Here is a 27030-nt window from a genome sequence, read left to right as displayed (position 1 = left end):
CGCAGACAAACACTACTCTCTATGTATCAGTGAGGGTGTCTTTCAGGTTTCGTGCATTCTGCATCGAATCGTAGTTGGCCACAATGAAAGTGGCACGCATAACGTCGAAAATAGAGTTCAGACACCGCTCTGAGTAAGACGAACGTCTTGTCCACCTCTAGACTTCAATGACGTTAAGCCGTGATACCTAAGACAGATCTGCACTCGATGACACCACGATAACAGCCGGTCCCCACACTTACACCTTGCTCTCCTTATGACAGTATACATCATATCAGTCTGTGACGCTGGTTTTGCAACTTCTTGCGTGAGTTTATGTTCGCCGCGACCAACACTTACCATGCACTGACCACAAAACATGGAGGAGCCAGGGCTTGAACCCGAGACCGTTCACACGCTAAGCGAACGATCTGCCAACTGAGCTACAGCTACACACACGACCAAGCCTGGCTATTCTCCATTCTTTGCGACTCTGATGTGCAAGGACACGATGGTTGGTTGGTTTGTAGCGGCGAAGGTACCAGAATACAAAGGCGCGGACACGTTCATATACACAAGAGTTCCAAGTAGTTTCGATGCTCTGGTATTACGAATGCAAATTCCGTCTGTTTTGAACGTTTTAAATTCAAAGGGCGGTCACAAATTGGTCCATTTCAGTCCTTGTCGACAATCACACAGCACCTGAGGTAACAAGCACATCTCGAGCCCCATTGTGCTCTCCATTGTTCATGCCAACTCAGTGCCTCGCTCTTTGCTACTGCGTAAAATTCTTGTCGTCCAACTGCAAAACACTTGGACACAATAAGTTTCCGCATCCCCTTTGCACTAATCGTACTACGAAACGCTCCCCACACTTGGCAATCACCCATGCAGATGACTTTTCCGACTTTACACGACGCTCACGCAACGCTCACGCTAGTGACAGCCTTATTTATAGTTCGACGTCGCGCCAAAGCGAATGAGCACATTTCGCCTACGGCTTAGGCCGCTCTTCTAGTGTGGCTGCTCTGTGTGTGCAGGTAGCGAGGGGCTGCAAGCTTCCTGTGTTCGCACCTATATCACCTGTGCTTCCTTGTCAGAGACAGACTATCGCAAAACATACAACTCACTCCATGAATTGATTGCTACGGGATCTGTTAACAGCAGTCACAACCAGCAACACCAGTAGCAGCCGACTGCACGCAAAGAATAGGAACGTGCAGTGGGATTTACGTGAAATCGGCGCAATTGTGGATGCTAATCGTTCGCTTGTATCTGCCTACACACCTCTGCCGGTTGGAAATTATTCCACTTGTATCGCAAGGTGCGCATGTAGGTGTGTTAAAAATTCTGGAGGCGCTGGGTATCGATCCCAGTACCTCTCGCACGCTAAGCGAGCGCTCTACCATCTGAGCTACGCCCACCCCCCCGATAACTAGTAGTGCTACATACAGTCATATCAACGTCACAGACCCTTGCACTCCCATTATTCCGCAGACAAACACTACTCTCTATGTATCAGTGAGGGTGTCTTTCAGGTTTCGTGCATTCTGTATCGAATCGTAGTTGGCCACAATGAAAGTGGCACGCATAACGTCGAAAATAGAGTTCAGACACCGCTCTGAGTAAGACGAACGTGTTGTCCAACTCTAGACTTCAATGACGTTAAGCCGTGATACCTAAGACAGATCTGCACTCGATGACACCACGATAACAGCCGGTCCCCACACTTACACCTTGCTCTCCTTACGACAGTATACATCATATCAGTCTGTGACGCTTGTTTTGCAACTTCTTGCGTGCGTTTATGTTCGCCGCGACCAACACTTACCATGCACTGACCACAAAACATGGAGGAGCCAGGGCTTGAACCCGAGACCGTTCACACGCTAAGCGAACGATCTGCCAACTGAGCTACAGCTACACACACGACCAAGCCTGGCTATTCTCCATTCTTTGCGACTCTGATGTGCAAGGACACGATGGTTGGTTGGTTTGTAGCGGCGAAGGTACCAGAATACAAAGGCGCGGACACGTTCATATACACAAGAGTTCCAAGTAGTTTCGATGCTCTGGTATTACGAATGCAAATTCCGTCTGTTTTGAACGTCTTAAATTGAAAGGGCGGTCACAAATTGGTCCATTTCACTCCTTGTCGACAATCACACAGCACCTGAGGTAACAAGCACATCTCGAGCCCCATTGTGCTCTCCATTGTTCATGCCAACTCAGTGCCTAGCTCTTTGCTACTGCGTAAAATTCTTGTCGTCCAACTGCAAAACACTTGGACACAATAAGTTTCCGCATCCCCTTTGCACTAATCGTACTACGAAACGCTCCCCACACTTGGCAATCACCCATGCAGATGACTTTTCCGACTTTACACGACGCTCACGCTAGTGACAGCCTTATTTATAGTTCGACGTCGCGCCAAAGCGAATGAGCACATTTCGCCTACGGCTTAGGCCGCTCTTCTAGTGTGGCTGCTCTGTGTCTGCAGGTAGCGAGGGCCTGCAAGCTTCCTGTGTTCGCACCTATATCACCTGTGCTTCCTTGTCAGAGACAGACTATCGCAAAACATACAACTCACTCCATGAATTGATTGCTACGGCATCTGTTATCAGCAGTCACAACCAGCAACACCAGTAGCAGCCGACTGCACGCAAAGAATAGGAACGTGCAGTGGGATTTACGTGAAATCGGCGCAATTGTGGATGCTAATCGTTCGCTTGTATCTGCCTACACACCTCTGCCGGTTGGGAATTATTCCACTTGTATCGCAAGGTGCGCATGTAGGTGTGTTAAAAATTGTGGAGGCGCTGGGTATCGATCCCAGTACCTCTCGCACGCTAAGCGAGTGCTCTACCATCTGAGCTACCACCCCCCCCCCCCCCGATAACTAGCAGTGCTACATACAGTCATATCAACGTCACAGACCCTTGCACTCCCATTATTCCGCACACAAACACTACTCTCTATGTATCAGTGAGGGTGTCTTTCAGGTTTCGTGCATTCTGTATCGAATCGTAGTTGGCCACAATGAAAGTGGCACGCATAACGTCGAAAATAGAGTTCAGACACCGCTCTGAGTAAGACGAACGTGTTGTCCACCTCTAGACTTCAATGACGTTAAGCCGTGATACCTAAGACAGATCTGCACTCGATGACACCACGATAACAGCCGGTCCCCACACTTACACCTTGCTCTCCTTACGACAGTATACATCATATCAGTCTGTGACGCTGGTTTTGCAACTTCTTGCGTGATTTTATGTTCGCCGCGACCAACACTTACCATGCACTGACCACAAAACATGGAGGAGCCAGGGCTTGAACCCGAGACCGTTCACACGCTAAGCGAACGATCTGCCAACTGAGCTACAGCTACACACACGACCAAGCCTGGCTATTCTCCATTCTTTGCGACTCTGATGTGCAAGGACACGATGGTTGGTTGGTTTGTAGCGGCGAAGGTACCAGAATACAAAGGCGCGGACACGTTCATATACACAAGAGTTCCAAGTAGTTTCGATGCTCTGGTATTACGAATGCAAATTCCGTCTGTTTTGAACGTCTTAAATTCAAAGGGCGGTCACAAATTGGTCCATTTCACTCCTTGTCGACAATCACACAGCACCTGAGGTAACAAGCACATCTCGAGCCCCATTGTGCTCTCCATTGTTCATGCCAACTCAGTGCCTAGCTCTTTGCTACTGCGTAAAATTCTTGTCGTCCAACTGCAAAACACTTGGACACAATAAGTTTCCGCATCCCCTTTGCACTAATCGTACTACGAAACGCTCCCCACACTTGGCAATCACCCATGCAGATGACTTTTCCGACTTTACACGACGCTCACGCTAGTGACAGCCTTATTTATAGTTCGACGTCGCGCCAAAGCGAATGAGCACATTTCGCCTACGGCTTAGGCCGCTCTTCTAGTGTGGCTGCTCTGTGTGTGCAGGTAGCGAGGGGCTGCAAGCTTCCTGTGTTCGCACCTATATCACCTGTGCTTCCTTGTCAGAGACAGACTATCGCAAAACATACAACTCACTCCATGAATTGATTGCTACGGCATCTGTTATCAGCAGTCACAACCAGCAACACCAGTAGCAGCCGACTGCACGCAAAGAATAGGAACGTGCAGTGGGATTTACGTGAAATCGGCGCAATTGTGGATGCTAATCGTTCGCTTGTATCTGCCTACACACCTCTGCCGGTTGGGAATTATTCCACTTGTATCGCAAGGTGCGCATGTAGGTGTGTTAAAAATTGTGGAGGCGCTGGGTATCGATCCCAGTACCTCTCGCACGCTAAGCGAGTGCTCTACCATCTGAGCTACCACCCCCCCCGATAACTAGTAGTGCTACATACAGTCATATCAACGTCACAGACCCTTGCACTCCCATTATTCCGCAGACAAACACTACTCTCTATGTATCAGTGAGGGTGTCTTTCAGGTTTCGTGCATTCTGCATCGAATCGTAGTTGGCCACAATGAAAGTGGCACGCATAACGTCGAAAATAGAGTTCAGACACCGCTCTGAGTAAGACGAACGTCTTGTCCACCTCTAGACTTCAATGACGTTAAGCCGTGATACCTAAGACAGATCTGCACTCGATGACACCACGATAACAGCCGGTCCCCACACTTACACCTTGCTCTCCTTATGACAGTATACATCATATCAGTCTGTGACGCTGGTTTTGCAACTTCTTGCGTGAGTTTATGTTCGCCGCGACCAACACTTACCATGCACTGACCACAAAACATGGAGGAGCCAGGGCTTGAACCCGAGACCGTTCACACGCTAAGCGAACGATCTGCCAACTGAGCTACAGCTACACACACGACCAAGCCTGGCTATTCTCCATTCTTTGCGACTCTGATGTGCAAGGACACGATGGTTGGTTGGTTTGTAGCGGCGAAGGTACCAGAATACAAAGGCGCGGACACGTTCATATACACAAGAGTTCCAAGTAGTTTCGATGCTCTGGTATTACGAATGCAAATTCCGTCTGTTTTGAACGTTTTAAATTCAAAGGGCGGTCACAAATTGGTCCATTTCAGTCCTTGTCGACAATCACACAGCACCTGAGGTAACAAGCACATCTCGAGCCCCATTGTGCTCTCCATTGTTCATGCCAACTCAGTGCCTCGCTCTTTGCTACTGCGTAAAATTCTTGTCGTCCAACTGCAAAACACTTGGACACAATAAGTTTCCGCATCCCCTTTGCACTAATCGTACTACGAAACGCTCCCCACACTTGGCAATCACCCATGCAGATGACTTTTCCGACTTTACACGACGCTCACGCAACGCTCACGCTAGTGACAGCCTTATTTATAGTTCGACGTCGCGCCAAAGCGAATGAGCACATTTCGCCTACGGCTTAGGCCGCTCTTCTAGTGTGGCTGCTCTGTGTGTGCAGGTAGCGAGGGGCTGCAAGCTTCCTGTGTTCGCACCTATATCACCTGTGCTTCCTTGTCAGAGACAGACTATCGCAAAACATACAACTCACTCCATGAATTGATTGCTACGGCATCTGTTATCAGCAGTCACAACCAGCAACACCAGTAGCAGCCGACTGCACGCAAAGAATAGGAACGTGCAGTGGGATTTACGTGAAATCGGCGCAATTGTGGATGCTAATCGTTCGCTTGTATCTGCCTACACACCTCTGCCGGTTGGGAATTATTCCACTTGTATCGCAAGGTGCGCATGTAGTTGTGTTAAAAATTGTGGAGGCGCTGGGTATCGATCCCAGTACCTCTCGCACGCTAAGCGAGCGCTCTACCATCTGAGCTACGCACCCCCCCCCCCCCCATAACTAGTAGTGCTACATACAGTCATATCAACGTCACAGACCCTTGTACTCCCATTATTCCGCAGACAAACACTACTCTCTATGAATCAGTGAGGGTGTCTTTCAGGTTTCGTGCATTCTGTATCGAATCGTAGTTGGCCACAATGAAAGTGGCACGCATAACTTCGAAAATAGAGTTCAGACACCGCTCTGCGTAAGACGAACGTGTTGTCCAACTCTAGACTTCAATGACGTTAAGCCGTGATACCTAATACAGATCTGCACTCGATGACACCACGATAACAGCCGGTCCCCACACTTACACCCTGCTCTCCTTACGACAGTATACATCATATCAGTCTGTGACGCTTGTTTTGCAACTTCTTGCGTGCGTTTATGTTCGCCGCGACCAACACTTACCATGCACTGACCACAAAACATGGAGGAGCCAGGGCTTGAACCCGAGACCGTTCACACGCTAAGCGAACGATCTGCCAACTGAGCTACAGCTACACACGCGACCAAGCCTGGCTATTCTCCATTCTTTGCGACTCTGATGTGCAAGGACACGATGGTTGGTTGGTTTGTAGCGGCGAAGGTAACAGAATACAAAGGCGGGGACACGTTCATATACACAAGAGTTCCAAGTAGTTTCGATGCTCTGGTATTACGAATGCAAATTCCGTCTGTTTTGAACGTCTTAAATTGAAAGGGCGGTCACAAATTGGTCCATTTCACTCCTTGTCGACAATCACACAGCACCTGAGGTAACAAGCACATCTCGAGCCCCATTGTGCTCTCCATTGTTCATGTCAACTCAGTGCCTCGCTCTTTGCTACTGCGTAAAATTCTTGTCGTCCAACTGCAAAACACTTGGACACAATAAGTTTCCGCGTCCCCTTTGCACTAATCGTACTACGAAACGCTCCCCACACTTGGCAATCACCCATGCAGATGACTTTTCCGACTTTACACGACGCTCACGCTAGTGACAGCCTTATTTATAGTTCGGCGTCGCGCCAAAGCGAATGAGCACATTTCGCTTACGGCTTAGGCCGCTCTTCTAGTGTGGCTGCTCTGTGTCTGCAGGTAGCGAGGGGCTGCAAGCTTCCTGTGTTCGCACCTATATCACCTGTGCTTCCTTGTCAGAGACAGACTATCGCAAAACATACAACTCACTCCATGAATTGATTGCTACGGGATCTGTTATCAGCAGTCACAACCAGCAACACCAGTAGCAGCCGACTGCACGCAAAGAATAGGAACGTGCAGTGGGATTTACGTGAAATCGGCGCAATTGTGGATGCTAATCGTTCGCTTGTATCTGCCTACACACCTCTTGTATCGCAAGGTGCGCATGTAGTTGTGTTAAAAATTGTGGAGGCGCTGGGTATCGATCCCAGTACCTCTCGCACGCTAAGCGAGCGCTCTACCATCTGAGCTACGCCCACCCCCCCGATAACTAGTAGTGCTACATACAGTCATATCAACGTCACAGACCCTTGCACTCCCATTATTCCGCACACAAACACTACTCTCTATGTATCAGTGAGGGTGTCTTTCAGGTTTCGTGCATTCTGTATCGAATCGTAGTTGGCCACAATGAAAGTGGCACGCATAACGTCGAAAATAGAGTTCAGACACCGCTCTGAGTAAGACGAACGTCTTGTCCACCTCTAGACTTCAATGACGTTAAGCCGTGATACCTAAGACAGATCTGCACCCGATGACACCACGATAACAGCCGGTCCCCACACTTACACCTTGCTCTCCTTACGACAGTATACATCATATCAGTCTGTGACGCTGGTTTTGCAACTTCTTGCGTGAGTTTATGTTCGCCGCGACCAACACTTACCATGCACTGACCACAAAACATGGAGGAGCCAGGGCTTGAACCCGAGACCGTTCACACGCTAAGCGAACGATCTGCCAACTGAGCTACAGCTACACACACGACCAAGCCTGGCTATTCTCCATTCTTTGCGACTCTGATGTGCAAGGACACGATGGTTGGTTGGTTTGTAGCGGCGAAGGTACCAGAATACAAAGGCGCGGACACGTTCATATACACAAGAGTTCCAAGTAGTTTCGATGCTCTGGTATTACGAATGCAAATTCCGTCTGTTTTGAACGTCTTAAATTGAAAGGGCGGTCACAAATTGGTCCATTTCACTCCTTGTCGACAATCACACAGCACCTGAGGTAACAAGCACATCTCGAGCCCCATTGTGCTCTCCATTGTTCATGCCAACTCAGTGCCTAGCTCTTTGCTACTGCGTAAAATTCTTGTCGTCCAACTGCAAAACACTTGGACACAATAAGTTTCCGCATCCCCTTTGCACTAATCGTACTACGAAACGCTCCCCACACTTGGCAATCACCCATGCAGATGACTTTTCCGACTTTACACGACGCTCACGCTAGTGACAGCCTTATTTATAGTTCGACGTCGCGCCAAAGCGAATGAGCACATTTCGCCTACGGCTTAGGCCGCTCTTCTAGTGTGGCTGCTCTGTGTGTGCAGGTAGCGAGGGGCTGCAAGCTTCCTGTGTTCGCACCTATATCACCTGTGCTTCCTTGTCAGAGACAGACTATCGCAAAACATACAACTCACTCCATGAATTGATTGCTACGGCATCTGTTATCAGCAGTCACAACCAGCAACACCAGTAGCAGCCGACTGCACGCAAAGAATAGGAACGTGCAGTGGGATTTACGTGAAATCGGCGCAATTGTGGATGCTAATCGTTCGCTTGTATCTGCCTACACACCTCTGCCGGTTGGGAATTATTCCACTTGTATCGCAAGGTGCGCATGTAGGTGTGTTAAAAATTGTGGAGGCGCTGGGTATCGATCCCAGTACCTCTCGCACGCTAAGCGAGTGCTCTACCATCTGAGCTACCACCCCCCCCGATAACTAGCAGTGCTACATACAGTCATATCAACGTCACAGACCCTTGTACTCCCATTATTCCGCAGACAAACACTACTCTCTATGAATCAGTGAGGGTGTCTTTCAGGTTTCGTGCATTCTGTATCGAATCGTAGTTGGCCACAATGAAAGTGGCACGCATAACGTCGAAAATAGAGTTCAGACACCGCTCTGAGTAAGACGAACGTGTTGTCCACCTCTAAACTTCAATGACGTTAAGCCGTGATACCTAAGACAGATCTGCACTCGATGACACCACGATAACAGCCGGTCCCCACACTTACACCTTGCTCTCCTTATGACAGTATACATCATATCAGTCTGTGACGCTGGTTTTGCAACTTCTTGCGTGAGTTTATGTTCGCCGCGACCAACACTTACCATGCACTGACCACAAAACATGGAGGAGCCAGGGCTTGAACCCGAGACCGTTCACACGCTAAGCGAACGATCTGCCAACTGAGCTACAGCTACACACACGACCAAGCCTGGCTATTCTCCATTCTTTGCGACTCTGATGTGCAAGGACACGATGGTTGGTTGGTTTGTAGCGGCGAAGGTACCAGAATACAAAGGCGCGGACACGTTCATATACACAAGAGTTCCAAGTAGTTTCGATGCTCTGGTATTACGAATGCAAATTCCGTCTGTTTTGAACGTTTTAAATTCAAAGGGCGGTCACAAATTGGTCCATTTCAGTCCTTGTCGACAATCACACAGCACCTGAGGTAACAAGCACATCTCGAGCCCCATTGTGCTCTCCATTGTTCATGCCAACTCAGTGCCTCGCCCTTTGCTACTGCGTAAAATTCTTGTCGTCCAACTGCAAAACACTTGGACACAATAAGTTTCCGCATCCCCTTTGCACTAATCGTACTACGAAACGCTCCCCACACTTGGCAATCACCCATGCAGATGACTTTTCCGACTTTACACGACGCTCACGCTAGTGACAGCCTTATTTATAGTTCGACGTCGCGCCAAAGCGAATGAGCACATTTCGCCTACGGCTTAGGCCGCTCTTCTAGTGTGGCTGCTCTGTGTCTGCAGGTAGCGAGGGCCTGCAAGCTTCCTGTGTTCGCACCTATATCACCTGTGCTTCCTTGTCAGAGACAGACTATCGCAAAACATACAACTCACTCCATGAATTGATTGCTACGGCATCTGTTATCAGCAGTCACAACCAGCAACACCAGTAGCAGCCGACTGCACGCAAAGAATAGGAACGTGCAGTGGGATTTACGTGAAATCGGCGCAATTGTGGATGCTAATCGTTCGCTTGTATCTGCCTACACACCTCTGCCGGTTGGGAATTATTCCACTTGTATCGCAAGGTGCGCATGTAGGTGTGTTAAAAATTGTGGAGGCGCTGGGTATCGATCCCAGTACCTCTCGCACGCTAAGCGAGTGCTCTACCATCTGAGCTACCACCCCCCCCCCCCCCCCGATAACTAGCAGTGCTACATACAGTCATATCAACGTCACAGACCCTTGTACTCCCATTATTCCGCAGACAAACACTACTCTCTATGAATCAGTGAGGGTGTCTTTCAGGTTTCGTGCATTCTGTATCGAATCGTAGTTGGCCACAATGAAAGTGGCACGCATAACGTCGAAAATAGAGTTCAGACACCGCTCTGAGTAAGACGAACGTGTTGTCCACCTCTAAACTTCAATGACGTTAAGCCGTGATACCTAAGACAGATCTGCACTCGATGACACCACGATAACAGCCGGTCCCCACACTTACACCTTGCTCTCCTTATGACAGTATACATCATATCAGTCTGTGACGCTGGTTTTGCAACTTCTTGCGTGAGTTTATGTTCGCCGCGACCAACACTTACCATGCACTGACCACAAAACATGGAGGAGCCAGGGCTTGAACCCGAGACCGTTCACACGCTAAGCGAACGATCTGCCAACTGAGCTACAGCTACACACACGACCAAGCCTGGCTATTCTCCATTCTTTGCGACTCTGATGTGCAAGGACACGATGGTTGGTTGGTTTGTAGCGGCGAAGGTACCAGAATACAAAGGCGCGGACACGTTCATATACACAAGAGTTCCAAGTAGTTTCGATGCTCTGGTATTACGAATGCAAATTCCGTCTGTTTTGAACGTTTTAAATTCAAAGGGCGGTCACAAATTGGTCCATTTCACTCCTTGTCGACAATCACACAGCACCTGAGGTAACAAGCACATCTCGAGCCCCATTGTGCTCTCCATTGTTCATGCCAACTCAGTGCCTCGCTCTTTGCTACTGCGTAAAATTCTTGTCGTCCAACTGCAAAACACTTGGACACAATAAGTTTCCGCATCCCCTTTGCACTAATCGTACTACGAAACGCTCCCCACACTTGGCAATCACCCATGCAGATGACTTTTCCGACTTTACACGACGCTCACGCAACGCTCACGCTAGTGACAGCCTTATTTATAGTTCGACGTCGCGCCAAAGCGAATGAGCACATTTCGCCTACGGCTTAGGCCGCTCTTCTAGTGTGGCTGCTCTGTGTGTGCAGGTAGCGAGGGGCTGCAAGCTTCCTGTGTTCGCACCTATATCACCTGTGCTTCCTTGTCAGAGACAGACTATCGCAAAACATACAACTCACTCCATGAATTGATTGCTACGGCATCTGTTATCAGCAGTCACAACCAGCAACACCAGTAGCAGCCGACTGCACGCAAAGAATAGGAACGTGCAGTGGGATTTACGTGAAATCGGCGCAATTGTGGATGCTAATCGTTCGCTTGTATCTGCCTACACACCTCTGCCGGTTGGGAATTATTCCACTTGTATCGCAAGGTGCGCATGTAGTTGTGTTAAAAATTGTGGAGGCGCTGGGTATCGATCCCAGTACCTCTCGCACGCTAAGCGAGCGCTCTACCATCTGAGCTACGCAACCCCCCTCCCCCCCCCCCCCATAACTAGTAGTGCTACATACAGTCATATCAACGTCACAGACCCTTGTACTCCCATTATTCCGCAGACAAACACTACTCTCTATGAATCAGTGAGGGTGTCTTTCAGGTTTCGTGCATTCTGTATCGAATCGTAGTTGGCCACAATGAAAGTGGCACGCATAACGTCGAAAATAGAGTTCAGACACCGCTCTGAGTAAGACGAACGTGTTGTCCAACTCTAGACTTCAATGACGTTAAGCCGTGATACCTAAGACAGATCTGCACTCGATGACACCACGATAACAGCCGGTCCCCACACTTACACCTTGCTCTCCTTACGACAGTATACATCATATCAGTCTGTGACGCTTGTTTTGCAACTTCTTGCGTGCGTTTATGTTCGCCGCGACCAACACTTACCATGCACTGACCACAAAACATGGAGGAGCCAGGGCTTGAACCCGAGACCGTTCACACGCTAAGCGAACGATCTGCCAACTGAGCTACAGCTACACACGCGACCAAGCCTGGCTATTCTCCATTCTTTGCGACTCTGATGTGCAAGGACACGATGGTTGGTTGGTTTGTAGCGGGGAAGGTAACAGAATACAAAGGCGCGGACACGTTCATATACACAAGAGTTCCAAGTAGTTTCGATGCTCTGGTATTACGAATGCAAATTCCGTCTGTTTTGAACGTCTTAAATTCAAAGGGCGGTCACAAATTGGTCCATTTCACTCCTTGTCGACAATCACACAGCACCTGAGGTAACAAGCACATCTCGAGCCCCATTGTGCTCTCCATTGTTCATGTCAACTCAGTGCCTCGCTCTTTGCTACTGCGTAAAATTCTTGTCGTCCAACTGCAAAACACTTGGACACAATAAGTTTCCGCGTCCCCTTTGCACTAATCGTACTACGAAACGCTCCCCACACTTGGCAATCACCCATGCAGATGACTTTTCCGACTTTACACGACGCTCACGCTAGTGACAGCCTTATTTATAGTTCGACGTCGCGCCAAAGCGAATGAGCACATTTCGCTTACGGCTTAGGCCGCTCTTCTAGTGTGGCTGCTCTGTGTCTGCAGGTAGCGAGGGCCTGCAAGCTTCCTGTGTTCGCACCTATATCACCTGTGCTTCCTTGTCAGAGACAGACTATCGCAAAACATACAACTCACTCCATGAATTGATTGCTACGGGATCTGTTATCAGCAGTCACAACCAGCAACACCAGTAGCAGCCGACTGCACGCAAAGAATAGGAACGTGCAGTGGGATTTACGTGAAATCGGCGCAATTGTGGATGCTAATCGTTCGCTTGTATCTGCCTACACACCTCTGCCGGTTGGGAATTATTCCACTTGTATCGCAAGGTGCGCATGTAGTTGTGTTAAAAATTCTGGAGGCGCTGGGTATCGATCCCAGTACCTCTCGCACGCTAAGCGAGCGCTCTACCATCTGAGCTACGCCCACCCCCCCGATAACTAGTAGTGCTACATACAGTCATATCAACGTCACAGACCCTTGCACTCCCATTATTCCGCAGACAAACACTACTCTCTATGTATCAGTGAGGGTGTCTTTCAGGTTTCGTGCATTCTGTATCGAATCGTAGTTGGCCACAATGAAAGTGGCACGCATAACGTCGAAAATAGAGTTCAGACACCGCTCTGAGTAAGACGAACGTGTTGTCCACCTCTAGACTTCAATGACGTTAAGCCGTGATACCTAAGACAGATCTGCACCCGATGACACCACGATAACAGCCGGTCCCCACACTTACACCTTGCTCTCCTTACGACAGTATACATCATATCAGTCTGTGACGCTGGTTTTGCAACTTCTTGCGTGAGTTTATGTTCGCCGCGACCAACACTTACCATGCACTGACCACAAAACATGGAGGAGCCAGGGCTTGAACCCGAGACCGTTCACACGCTAAGCGAACGATCTGCCAACTGAGCTACAGCTACACACACGACCAAGCCTGGCTATTCTCCATTCTTTGCGACTCTGATGTGCAAGGACACGATGGTTGGTTGGTTTGTAGCGGCGAAGGTACCAGAATACAAAGGCGCGGACACGTTCATATACACAAGAGTTCCAAATAGTTTCGATGCTCTGGTATTACGAATGCAAATTCCGTCTGTTTTGAACGTCTTAAATTCAAAGGGCGGTCACAAATTGGTCCATTTCACTCCTTGTCGACAATCACACAGCACCTGAGGTAACAAGCACATCTCGAGCCCCATTGTGCTCTCCATTGTTCATGCCAACTCAGTGCCTAGCTCTTTGCTACTGCGTAAAATTCTTGTCGTGCAACTGCAAAACACTTGGACACAATAAGTTTCCGCGTCCCCTTTGCACTAATCGTACTACGAAACGCTCCCCACACTTGGCAATCACCCATGCAGATGACTTTTCCGACTTTACACGACGCTCACGCTAGTGACAGCCTTATTTATAGTTCGACGTCGCGCCAAAGCGAATGAGCACATTTCGCCTACGGCTTAGGCCGCTCTTCTAGTGTGGCTGCTCTGTGTCTGCAGGTAGCGAGGGGCTGCAAGCTTCCTGTGTTCGCACCTATATCACCTGTGCTTCCTTGTCAGAGACAGACTGTCGCAAAACATACAACTCACTCCATGAATTGATTGCTACGGCATCTGTTATCAGCAGTCACAACCAGCAACACCAGTAGCAGCCGACTGCACGCAAAGAATAGGAACGTGCAGTGGGATTTACGTGAAATCGGCGCAATTGTGGATGCTAATCGTTCGCTTGTATCTGCCTACACACCTCTGCCGGTTGGGAATTATTCCACTTGTATCGCAAGGTGCGCATGTAGTTGTGTTAATAATTGTGGAGGCGCTGGGTATCGATCCCAGTACCTCTCGCACGCTAAGCGAGCGCTCTACCATCTGAGCTACGCACCCCCCCCCCCCCCCCCCCCCCCCATAACTAGTAGTGCTACATACAGTCATATCAACGTCACAGACCCTTGTACTCCCATTATTCCGCAGACAAACACTACTCTCTATGAATCAGTGAGGGTGTCTTTCAGGTTTCGTGCATTCTGTATCGAATCGTAGTTGGCCACAATGAAAGTGGCACGCATAACGTCGAAAATAGAGTTCAGACACCGCTCTGAGTAAGACGAACGTGTTGTCCACCTCTAAACTTCAATGACGTTAAGCCGTGATACCTAAGACAGATCTGCACTCGATGACACCACGATAACAGCCGGTCCCCACACTTACACCTTGCTCTCCTTATGACAGTATACATCATATCAGTCTGTGACGCTGGTTTTGCAACTTCTTGCGTGAGTTTATGTTCGCCGCGACCAACACTTACCATGCACTGACCACAAAACATGGAGGAGCCAGGGCTTGAACCCGAGACCGTTCACACGCTAAGCGAACGATCTGCCAACTGAGCTACAGCTACACACACGACCAAGCCTGGCTATTCTCCATTCTTTGCGACTCTGATGTGCAAGGACACGATGGTTGGTTGGTTTGTAGCGGCGAAGGTACCAGAATACAAAGGCGCGGACACGTTCATATACACAAGAGTTCCAAGTAGTTTCGATGCTCTGGTATTACGAATGCAAATTCCGTCTGTTTTGAACGTCTTAAATTCAAAGGGCGGTCACAAATTGGTCCATTTCAGTCCTTGTCGACAATCACACAGCACCTGAGGTAACAAGCACATCTCGAGCCCCATTGTGCTCTCCATTGTTCATGAAAACTCAGTGCCTCGCTCTTTGCTACTGCGTAAAATTCCTGTCGTCCAACTGCAAAACACCTGGACACAATAAGTTTCCGCATCCCCTTTGCACTAATCGTACTACGAAACGCTCCCCACACTTGGCAGTCACCCATGCAGATGACTTTTCCGACTTTACACGACGCTCACGCAACGCTCACGCTAGTGACAGCCTTATTTATAGTTCGACGTCGCGCCAAAGCGAATGAGCACATTTCGCCTACGGCTTAGGCCGCTCTTCTAGTGTGGCTGCTCTGTGTGTGCAGGTAGCGAGGGGCTGCAAGCTTCCTGTGTTCGCACCTATATCACCTGTGCTTCCTTGTCAGAGACAGACTATCGCAAAACATACAACTCACTCCATGAACTGATTGCTACGGCATCTGTTATCAGCAGTCACAACCAGCAACACCAGTAGCAGCCGACTGCACGCAAAGAATAGGAACGTGCAGTGGTATTTACGTGAAATCGGCGCAATTGTGGATGCTAATCGTTCGCTTGTATCTGCCTACACACCTCTGCCGGTTGGGAATTATTCCACTTGTATCGCAAGGTGCGCATGTAGTTGTGTTAAAAATTGTGGAGGCGCTGGGTATCGATCCCAGTACCTCTCGCACGCTAAGCGAGCGCTCTACCATCTGAGCTACGCAACCCCCCCCCCCCCCCCCCCCCCATAACTAGTAGTGCTACATACAGTCATATCAACGTCACAGACCCTTGTACTCCCATTATTCCGCAGACAAACACTACTCTCTATGAATCAGTGAGGGTGTCTTTCAGGTTTCGTGCATTCTGTATCGAATCGTAGTTGGCCACAATGAAAGTGGCACGCATAACGTCGAAAATAGAGTTCAGACACCGCTCTGAGTAAGACGAACGTGTTGTCCAACTCTAGACTTCAATGACGTTAAGCCGTGATACCTAAGACAGATCTGCACTCGATGACACCACGATAACAGCCGGTCCCCACACTTACACCTTGCTCTCCTTACGACAGTATACATCATATCAGTCTGTGACGCTTGTTTTGCAACTTCTTGCGTGCGTTTATGTTCGCCGCGACCAACACTTACCATGCACTGACCACAAAACATGGAGGAGCCAGGGCTTGAACCCGAGACCGTTCACACGCTAAGCGAACGATCTGCCAACTGAGCTACAGCTACACACGCGACCAAGCCTGGCTATTCTCCATTCTTTGCGACTCTGATGTGCAAGGACACGATGGTTGGTTGGTTTGTAGCGGGGAAGGTAACAGAATACAAAGGCGCGGACACGTTCATATACACAAGAGTTCCAAGTAGTTTCGATGCTCTGGTATTACGAATGCAAATTCCGTCTGTTTTGAACGTCTTAAATTCAAAGGGCGGTCACAAATTGGTCCATTTCAGTCCTTGTCGACAATCACACAGCACCTGAGGTAACAAGCACATCTCGAGCCCCATTGTGCTCTCCATTGTTCATGAAAACTCAGTGCCTCGCTCTTTGCTACTGCGTAAAATTCCTGTCGTCCAACTGCAAAACACCTGGACACAATAAGTTTCCGCATCCCCTTTGCACTAATCGTACTACGAAACGCTCCCCACACTTGGCAGTCACCCATGCAGATGACTTTTCCGACTTTACACGACGCTCACGCAACGCTCACGCTAGTGACAGCCTTATTTATAGTTCGACGTCGCGCCAAAGCGAATGAGCACATTTCGCCTACGGCTTAGGCCGCTCTTCTAGTGTGGCTGCTCTGTGTGTGCAGGTAGCGAGGGGCTGCAAGCTTCCTGTGTTCGCACCTATATCACCTGTGCTTCCTTGTCAGAGACAGACTATCGCAAAACATACAACTCACTCCATGAATTGATTGCTACGGCATCTGTTATCAGCAGTCACAACCAGCAACACCAGTAGCAGCCGACTGCACGCAAGGAATAGGAACGTGCAGTGGGATTTACGTGAAATCGGCGCAATTGTGGATGCTAATCGTTCGCTTGTATCTGCCTACACACCTCTGCCGGTTGGGAATTATTCCACTTGTATCGCAAGGTGCGCATGTAGTTGTGTTAAAAATTGTGGAGGCGCTGGGTATCGATCCCAGTACCTCTCGCACGCTAAGCGAGCGCTCTACCATCTGAGCTACGCAACCCCCCCCCCCCCCCCATAACTAGTAGTGCTACATACAGTCATATCAACGTCACAGACCCTTGTACTCCCATTATTCCGCAGACAAACACTACTCTCTATGAATCAGTGAGGGTGTCTTTCAGGTTTCGTGCATTCTGTATCGAATCGTAGTTGGCCACAATGAAAGTGGCACGCATAACGTCGAAAATAGAGTTCAGACACCGCTCTGAGTAAGACGAACGTGTTGTCCAACTCTAGACTTCAATGACGTTAAGCCGTGATACCTAAGACAGATCTGCACTCGATGACACCACGATAACAGCCGGTCCCCACACTTACACCTTGCTCTCCTTACGACAGTATACATCATATCAGTCTGTGACGCTTGTTTTGCAACTTCTTGCGTGCGTTTATGTTCGCCGCGACCAACACTTACCATGCACTGACCACAAAACATGGAGGAGCCAGGGCTTGAACCCGAGACCGTTCACACGCTAAGCGAACGATCTGCCAACTGAGCTACAGCTACACACGCGACCAAGCCTGGCTATTCTCCATTCTTTGCGACTCTGATGTGCAAGGACACGATGGTTGGTTGGTTTGTAGCGGGGAAGGTAACAGAATACAAAGGCGCGGACACGTTCATATACACAAGAGTTCCAAGTAGTTTCGATGCTCTGGTATTACGAATGCAAATTCCGTCTGTTTTGAACGTCTTAAATTCAAAGGGCGGTCACAAATTGGTCCATTTCACTCCTTGTCGACAATCACACAGCACCTGAGGTAACAAGCACATCTCGAGCCCCATTGTGCTCTCCATTGTTCATGTCAACTCAGTGCCTCGCTCTTTGCTACTGCGTAAAATTCTTGTCGTCCAACTGCAAAACACTTGGACACAATAAGTTTCCGCGTCCCCTTTGCACTAATCGTACTACGAAACGCTCCCCACACTTGGCAATCACCCATGCAGATGACTTTTCCGACTTTACACGACGCTCACGCTAGTGACAGCCTTATTTATAGTTCGACGTCGCGCCAAAGCGAATGAGCACATTTCGCTTACGGCTTAGGCCGCTCTTCTAGTGTGGCTGCTCTGTGTCTGCAGGTAGCGAGGGCCTGCAAGCTTCCTGTGTTCGCACCTATATCACCTGTGCTTCCTTGTCAGAGACAGACTATCGCAAAACATACAACTCACTCCATGAATTGATTGCTACGGGATCTGTTATCAGCAGTCACAACCAGCAACACCAGTAGCAGCCGACTGCACGCAAAGAATAGGAACGTGCAGTGGGATTTACGTGAAATCGGCGCAATTGTGGATGCTAATCGTTCGCTTGTATCTGCCTACACACCTCTGCCGGTTGGGAATTATTCCACTTGTATCGCAAGGTGCGCATGTAGTTGTGTTAAAAATTGTGGAGGCGCTGGGTATCGATCCCAGTACCTCTCGCACGCTAAGCGAGCGCTCTACCATCTGAGCTACGCCCACCCCCCCGATAACTAGTAGTGCTACATACAGTCATATCAACGTCACAGACCCTTGCACTCCCATTATTCCGCACACAAACACTACTCTCTATGTATCAGTGAGGGTGTCTTTCAGGTTTCGTGCATTCTGTATCGAATCGTAGTTGGCCACAATGAAAGTGGCACGCATAACGTCGAAAATAGAGTTCAGACACCGCTCTGAGTAAGACGAACGTCTTGTCCACCTCTAGACTTCAATGACGTTAAGCCGTGATACCTAAGACAGATCTGCACCCGATGACACCACGATAACAGCCGGTCCCCACACTTACACCTTGCTCTCCTTACGACAGTATACATCATATCAGTCTGTGACGCTGGTTTTGCAACTTCTTGCGTGAGTTTATGTTCGCCGCGACCAACACTTACCATGCACTGACCACAAAACATGGAGGAGCCAGGGCTTGAACCCGAGACCGTTCACACGCTAAGCGAACGATCTGCCAACTGAGCTACAGCTACACACACGACCAAGCCTGGCTATTCTCCATTCTTTGCGACTCTGATGTGCAAGGACACGATGGTTGGTTGGTTTGTAGCGGCGAAGGTACCAGAATACAAAGGCGCGGACACGTTCATATACACAAGAGTTCCAAATAGTTTCGATGCTCTGGTATTACGAATGCAAATTCCGTCTGTTTTGAACGTCTTAAATTGAAAGGGCGGTCACAAATTGGTCCATTTCACTCCTTGTCGACAATCACACAGCACCTGAGGTAACAAGCACATCTCGAGCCCCATTGTGCTCTCCATTGTTCATGCCAACTCAGTGCCTAGCTCTTTGCTACTGCGTAAAATTCTTGTCGTCCAACTGCAAAACACTTGGACACAATAAGTTTCCGCATCCCCTTTGCACTAATCGTACTACGAAACGCTCCCCACACTTGGCAATCACCCATGCAGATGACTTTTCCGACTTTACACGACGCTCACGCTAGTGACCGCCTTATTTATAGTTCGACGTCGCGCCAAAGCGAATGAGCACATTTCGCCTACGGCTTAGGCCGCTCTTCTAGTGTGGCTGCTCTGTGTGTGCAGGTAGCGAGGGGCTGCAAGCTTCCTGTGTTCGCACCTATATCACCTGTGCTTCCTTGTCAGAGACAGACTATCGCAAAACATACAACTCACTCCATGAATTGATTGCTACGGCATCTGTTATCAGCAGTCACAACCAGCAACACCAGTAGCAGCCGACTGCACGCAAAGAATAGGAACGTGCAGTGGGATTTACGTGAAATCGGCGCAATTGTGGATGCTAATCGTTCGCTTGTATCTGCCTACACACCTCTGCCGGTTGGGAATTATTCCACTTGTATCGCAAGGTGCGCATGTAGGTGTGTTAAAAATTGTGGAGGCGCTGGGTATCGATCCCAGTACCTCTCGCACGCTAAGCGAGCGCTCTAACATCTGAGCTACGCACACCCCCCCCCCCCCCCATAACTAGTAGTGCTACATACAGTCATATCAACGTCACAGACCCTTGTACTCCCATTATTCCGCAGACAAACACTACTCTCTATGAATCAGTGAGGGTGTCTTTCAGGTTTCGTGCATTCTGTATCGAATCGTAGTTGGCCACAATGAAAGTGGCACGCATAACGTCGAAAATAGAGTTCAGACACCGCTCTGAGTAAGACGAACGTGTTGTCCACCTCTAAACTTCAATGACGTTAAGCCGTGATACCTAAGACAGATCTGCACTCGATGACACCACGATAACAGCCGGTCCCCACACTTACACCTTGCTCTCCTTATGACAGTATACATCATATCAGTCTGTGACGCTGGTTTTGCAACTTCTTGCGTGAGTTTATGTTCGCCGCGACCAACACTTACCATGCACTGACCGCAAAACATGGAGGAGCCAGGGCTTGAACCCGAGACCGTTCACACGCTAGGCGAACGATCTGAAAACTGAGCTACAGCTACACACACGACCAAGCCTGGCTATTCTCCATTCTTTGCGACTCTGATGTGCAAGGACACGATGGTTGGTTGGTTTGTAGCGGCGAAGGTACCAGAATACAAAGGCGCGGACACGTTCATATACACAAGAGTTCCAAGTAGTTTCGATGCTCTGGTATTACGAATGCAAATTCCGTCTGTTTTGAACGTTTTAAATTCGAAGGGCGGTCACAAATTGGTCCATGTCAGTCCTTGTCGACAATCACACAGCACCTGAGGTAACAAGCACATCTCGAGCCCCATTGTGCTCTCCATTGTTCATGCCAACTCAGTGCCTCGCTCTTTGCTACTGCGTAAAATTCTTGTCGTCCAACTGCAAAACACTTGGACACAATAAGTTTCCGCATCCCCTTTGCACTAATCGTACTACGAAACGCTCCCCACACTTGGCAATCACCCATGCAGATGACTTTTCCGACTTTACACGACGCTCACGCAACGCTCACGCTAGTGACAGCCTTATTTATAGTTCGACGTCGCGCCAAAGCGAATGAGCACATTTCGCCTACGGCTTAGGCCGCTCTTCTAGTGTGGCTGCTCTGTGTGTGCAGGTAGCGAGGGGCTGCAAGCTTCCTGTGTTCGCACCTATATCACCTGTGCTTCCTTGTCAGAGACAGACTATCGCAAAACATACAACTCACTCCATGAATTGATTGCTACGGCATCTGTTATCAGCAGTCACAACCAGCAACACCAGTAGCAGCCGACTGCACGCAAAGAATAGGAACGTGCAGTGGGATTTACGTGAAATCGGCGCAATTGTGGATGCTAATCGTTCGCTTGTATCTGCCTACACACCTCTGCCGGTTGGGAATTATTCCACTTGTATCGCAAGGTGCGCATGTAGGTGTGTTAAAAATTGTGGAGGCGCTGGGTATCGATCCCAGTACCTCTCGCACGCTAAGCGAGCGCTCTACCATCTGAGCTACGCACACCCCCCCCCATAACTAGTAGTGCTACATACAGTCATATCAACGTCACAGACCCTTGTACTCCCATTATTCCGCAGACAAACACTACTCTCTATGAATCAGTGAGGGTGTCTTTCAGGTTTCGTGCATTCTGTATCGAATCGTAGTTGGCCACAATGAAAGTGGCACGCATAACGTCGAAAATAGAGTTCAGACACCGCTCTGAGTAAGACGAACGTGTTGTCCACCTCTAAACTTCAATGACGTTAAGCCGTGATACCTAAGACAGATCTGCACTCGATGACACCACGATAACAGCCGGTCCCCACACTTACACCTTGCTCTCCTTATGACAGTATACATCATATCAGTCTGTGACGCTGGTTTTGCAACTTCTTGCGTGAGTTTATGTTCGCCGCGACCAACACTTACCATGCACTGACCACAAAACATGGAGGAGCCAGGGCTTGAACCCGAGACCGTTCACACGCTAGGCGAACGATCTGAAAACTGAGCTACAGCTACACACACGACCAAGCCTGGCTATTCTCCATTCTTTGCGACTCTGATGTGCAAGGACACGATGGTTGGTTGGTTTGTAGCGGCGAAGGTACCAGAATACAAAGGCGCGGACACGTTCATATACACAAGAGTTCCAAGTAGTTTCGATGCTCTGGTATTACGAATGCAAATTCCGTCTGTTTTGAACGTTTTAAATTCAAAGGGCGGTCACAAATTGGTCCATTTCAGTCCTTGTCGACAATCACACAGCACCTGAGGTAACAAGCACATCTCGAGCCCCATTGTGCTCTCCATTGTTCATGCCAACTCAGTGCCTCGCTCTTTGCTACTGCGTAAAATTCTTGTCGTCCAACTGCAAAACACTTGGACACAATAAGTTTCCGCATCCCCTTTGCACTAATCGTACTACGAAACGCTCCCCACACTTGGCAATCACCCATGCAGATGACTTTTCCGACTTTACACGACGCTCACGCAACGCTCACGCTAGTGACAGCCTTATTTATAGTTCGACGTGGCGCCAAAGCGAATGAGCACATTTCGCCTACGGCTTAGGCCGCTCTTCTAGTGTGGCTGCTCTGTGTGTGCAGGTAGCGAGGGGCTGCAAGCTGCCTGTGTTCGCACCTATATCACCTGTGCTTCCTTGTCAGAGACAGACTATCGCAAAACATACAACTCACTCCATGAATTGATTGCTACGGCATCTGTTATCAGCAGTCACAACCAGCAACACCAGTAGCAGCCGACTGCACGCAAAGAATAGGAACGTGCAGTGGGATTTACGTGAAATCGGCGCAATTGTGGATGCTAATCGTTCGCTTGTATCTACCTACACACCTCTGCCGGTTGGGAATTATTCCACTTGTATCGCAAGGTGCGCATGTAGGTGTGTTAAAAATTGTGGAGGCGCTGGGTATCGATCCCAGTACCTCTCGCACGCTAAGCGAGCGCTCTACCATCTGAGCTACGCACCCCCCCCCCCCCCCGATAACTAGTAGTGCTACATACAGTCATATCAACGTCACAGACCCTTGCACTCCCATTATTCCGCAGACAAACACTACTCTCTATGAATCAGTGAGGGTGTCTTTCAGGTTTCGTGCATTCTGTATCGAATCGTAGTTGGCCACAATGAAAGTGGCACGCATAACGTCGAAAATAGAGTTCAGACACCGCTCTGAGTAAGACGAACGTGTTGTCCACCTCTAAACTTCAATGACGTTAAGCCGTGATACCTAAGACAGATCTGCACTCGATGACACCACGATAACAGCCGGTCCCCACACTTACACCTTGCTCTCCTTATGACAGTATACATCATATCAGTCTGTGACGCTGGTTTTGCAACTTCTTGCGTGAGTTTATGTTCGCCGCGACCAACACTTACCATGCACTGACCACAAAACATGGAGAAGCCAGGGCTTGAACCCGAGACCGTTCACACGCTAGGCGAACGATCTGAAAACTGAGCTACAGCTACACACACGACCAAGCCTGGCTATTCTCCATTCTTTGCGACTCTGATGTGCAAGGACACGATGGTTGGTTGGTTTGTAGCGGCGAAGGTACCAGAATACAAAGGCGCGGACACGTTCATATACACAAGAGTTCCAAGTAGTTTCGATGCTCTGGTATTACGAATGCAAATTCCGTCTGTTTTGAACGTCTTAAATTCAAAGGGCGGTCACAAATTGGTCCATTTCACTCCTTGTCGACAATCACACAGCACCTGAGGTAACAAGCACATCTCGAGCCCCATTGTGCTCTCCATTGTTCATGAAAACTCAGTGCCTCGCTCTTTGCTACTGCGTAAAATTCCTGTCGTCCAACTGCAAAACACCTGGACACAATAAGTTTCCGCATCCCCTTTGCACTAATCGTTCTACGAAACGCTCCCCACACTTGGCAGTCACCCATGCAGATGACTTTTCCGACTTTACACGACGCTCACGCAACGCTCACGCTAGTGACAGCCTTATTTATAGTTCGACGTCGCGCCAAAGCGAATGAGCACATTTCGCCTACGGCTTAGGCCGCTCTTCTAGTGTGGCTGCTCTGTGTGTGCAGGTAGCGAGGGGCTGCAAGCTTCCTGTGTTCGCACCTATATCACCTGTGCTTCCTTGTCAGAGACAGACTATCGCAAAACATACAACTCACTCCATGAATTGATTGCTACGGCATCTGTTATCAGCAGTCACAACCAGCAACACCAGTAGCAGCCGACTGCACGCAAAGAATAGGAACGTGCAGTGGGATTTACGTGAAATCGGCGCAATTGTGGATGCTAATCGTTCGCTTGTATCTGCCTACACACCTCTGCCGGTTGGGAATTATTCCACTTGTATCGCAAGGTGCGCATGTAGGTGTGTTAAAAATTGTGGAGGCGCTGGGTATCGATCCCAGTACCTCTCGCACGCTAAGCGAGCGCTCTACCATCTGAGCTACGCACCCCCCCCCCCCCCCCCCCCCCATAACTAGTAGTGCTACATACAGTCATATCAACGTCACAGACCCTTGTACTCCCATTATTCCGCAGACAAACACTACTCTCTATGAATCAGTGATGGTGTCTTTCAGGTTTCGTGCATTCTGTATCGAATCGTAGTTGGCCACAATGAAAGTGGCACGCATAACGTCGAAAATAGAGTTCAGACACCGCTCTGAGTAAGACGAACGTGTTGTCCACCTCTAAACTTCAATGACGTTAAGCCGTGATACCTAAGACAGATCTGCACTCGATGACACCACGATAACAGCCGGTCCCCACACTTACACCTTGCTCTCCTTATGACAGTATACATCATATCAGTCTGTGACGCTGGTTTTGCAACTTCTTGCGTGAGTTTATGTTCGCCGCGACCAACACTTACCATGCACTGACCACAAAACATGGAGGAGCCAGGGCTTGAACCCGAGACCGTTCACACGCTAGGCGAACGATCTGAAAACTGAGCTACAGCTACACACACGACCAAGCCTGGCTATTCTCCATTCTTTGCGACTCTGATGTGCAAGGACACGATGGTTGGTTGGTTTGTAGCGGCGAAGGTACCAGAATACAAAGGCGCGGACACGTTCATATACACAAGAGTTCCAAGTAGTTTCGATGCTCTGGTATTACGAATGCAAATTCCGTCTGTTTTGAACGTTTTAAATTCAAAGGGCGGTCACAAATTGGTCCATTTCAGTCCTTGTCGACAATCACACAGCACCTGAGGTAACAAGCACATCTCGAGCCCCATTGTGCTCTCCATTGTTCATGCCAACTCAGTGCCTCGCTCTTTGCTACTGCGTAAAATTCTTGTCGTCCAACTGCAAAACACTTGGACACAATAAGTTTCCGCATCCCCTTTGCACTAATCGTACTACGAAACGCTCCCCACACTTGGCAATCACCCATGCAGATGACTTTTCCGACTTTACACGACGCTCACGCAACGCTCACGCTAGTGACAGCCTTATTTATAGTTCGACGTGGCGCCAAAGCGAATGAGCACATTTCGCCTACGGCTTAGGCCGCTCTTCTAGTGTGGCTGCTCTGTGTGTGCAGGTAGCGAGGGGCTGCAAGCTTCCTGTGTTCGCACCTATATCACCTGTGCTTCCTTGTCAGAGACAGACTATCGCAAAACATACAACTCACTCCATGAATTGATTGCTACGGCATCTGTTATCAGCAGTCACAACCAGCAACACCAGTAGCAGCCGACTGCACGCAAAGAATAGGAACGTGCAGTGGGATTTACGTGAAATCGGCGCAATTGTGGATGCTAATCGTTCGCTTGTATCTGCCTACACACCTCTGCCGGTTGGGAATTATTCCACTTGTATCGCAAGGTGCGCATGTAGGTGTGTTAAAAATTGTGGAGGCGCTGGGTATCGATCCCAGTACCTCTCGCACGCTAAGCGAGCGCTCTACCATCTGAGCTACGCCCACCCCCCCGATAACTAGTAGTGCTACATACAGTCATATCAACGTCACAGACCCTTGTACTCCCATTATTCCGCAGACAAACACTACTCTCTATGTATCAGTGAGGGTGTCTTTCAGGTTTCGTGCATTCTGTATCGAATCGTAGTTGGCCACAATGAAAGTGGCACGCATAACGTCGAAAATAGAGTTCAGACACCGCTCTGAGTAAGACGAACGTGTTGTCCACCTCTAGACTTCAATGACGTTAAGCCGTGATACCTAAGACAGATCTGCACTCGATGACACCACGATAACAGCCGGTCCCCACACTTACACCTTGCTCTCCTTATGACAGTATACATCATATCAGTCTGTGACGCTGGTTTTGCAACTTCTTGCGTGAGTTTATGTTCGCCGCGAGCAACACTTACCATGCACTGACCACAAAACATGGAGGAGCCAGGGCTTGAACCCGAGACCGTTCACACGCTAAGCGAACGATCTGCCAACTGAGCTACAGCTACACACACGACCAAGCCTGGCTATTCTCCATTCTTTGCGACTCTGATGTGCAAGGACACGATGGTTGGTTGGTTTGTAGCGGCGAAGGTACCAGAATACAAAGGCGCGGACACGTTCATATACACAAGAGTTCCAAGTAGTTTCGATGCTCTGGTATTACGA

General features: G+C 49.1%; 13 non-coding genes across 13 annotated transcripts; all 13 read right to left on the bottom strand.

The window, feature by feature from the left end:
- Positions 1-1330: 1330 nt before the first annotated feature.
- Trnaa-agc (transfer RNA alanine (anticodon AGC)) lies at positions 1331-1404 on the bottom strand. The gene has a single exon. It is a non-coding gene; the product is annotated as a tRNA-Ala (tRNA).
- Positions 1405-5723: 4319 nt separating this feature from the next.
- On the bottom strand, positions 5724-5798 carry Trnaa-agc (transfer RNA alanine (anticodon AGC)). Its single transcript has one exon. It is a non-coding gene; the product is annotated as a tRNA-Ala (tRNA).
- Positions 5799-7165: 1367 nt separating this feature from the next.
- On the bottom strand, positions 7166-7239 carry Trnaa-agc (transfer RNA alanine (anticodon AGC)). Its single transcript has one exon. It is a non-coding gene; the product is annotated as a tRNA-Ala (tRNA).
- A 4321-nt stretch (positions 7240-11560) lies between these two features.
- Positions 11561-11635, bottom strand: Trnaa-agc (transfer RNA alanine (anticodon AGC)). The gene has a single exon. It is a non-coding gene; the product is annotated as a tRNA-Ala (tRNA).
- Positions 11636-13031: 1396 nt separating this feature from the next.
- Trnaa-agc (transfer RNA alanine (anticodon AGC)) lies at positions 13032-13105 on the bottom strand. Its single transcript has one exon. It is a non-coding gene; the product is annotated as a tRNA-Ala (tRNA).
- Positions 13106-14491: 1386 nt separating this feature from the next.
- Positions 14492-14566, bottom strand: Trnaa-agc (transfer RNA alanine (anticodon AGC)). The gene has a single exon. It is a non-coding gene; the product is annotated as a tRNA-Ala (tRNA).
- Positions 14567-15976: 1410 nt separating this feature from the next.
- On the bottom strand, positions 15977-16051 carry Trnaa-agc (transfer RNA alanine (anticodon AGC)). Its single transcript has one exon. It is a non-coding gene; the product is annotated as a tRNA-Ala (tRNA).
- Positions 16052-17460: 1409 nt separating this feature from the next.
- Trnaa-agc (transfer RNA alanine (anticodon AGC)) lies at positions 17461-17535 on the bottom strand. The gene has a single exon. It is a non-coding gene; the product is annotated as a tRNA-Ala (tRNA).
- A 1392-nt stretch (positions 17536-18927) lies between these two features.
- On the bottom strand, positions 18928-19001 carry Trnaa-agc (transfer RNA alanine (anticodon AGC)). The gene has a single exon. It is a non-coding gene; the product is annotated as a tRNA-Ala (tRNA).
- Positions 19002-21865: 2864 nt separating this feature from the next.
- Trnaa-agc (transfer RNA alanine (anticodon AGC)) lies at positions 21866-21941 on the bottom strand. The gene has a single exon. It is a non-coding gene; the product is annotated as a tRNA-Ala (tRNA).
- Positions 21942-23337: 1396 nt separating this feature from the next.
- On the bottom strand, positions 23338-23412 carry Trnaa-agc (transfer RNA alanine (anticodon AGC)). Its single transcript has one exon. It is a non-coding gene; the product is annotated as a tRNA-Ala (tRNA).
- Positions 23413-24814: 1402 nt separating this feature from the next.
- Positions 24815-24889, bottom strand: Trnaa-agc (transfer RNA alanine (anticodon AGC)). Its single transcript has one exon. It is a non-coding gene; the product is annotated as a tRNA-Ala (tRNA).
- Positions 24890-26297: 1408 nt separating this feature from the next.
- On the bottom strand, positions 26298-26371 carry Trnaa-agc (transfer RNA alanine (anticodon AGC)). Its single transcript has one exon. It is a non-coding gene; the product is annotated as a tRNA-Ala (tRNA).
- Positions 26372-27030: the final 659 nt, after the last annotated feature.

Source organism: Schistocerca gregaria, chromosome 3 (assembly GCF_023897955.1).
Source record: "Schistocerca gregaria isolate iqSchGreg1 chromosome 3, iqSchGreg1.2, whole genome shotgun sequence".
NCBI lineage: Eukaryota > Metazoa > Arthropoda > Insecta > Orthoptera > Acrididae > Schistocerca > Schistocerca gregaria.
The sequence above is the reverse complement of the archived record's forward strand: the minus strand, read 5'-3'. Positions and strand labels throughout refer to the sequence as shown.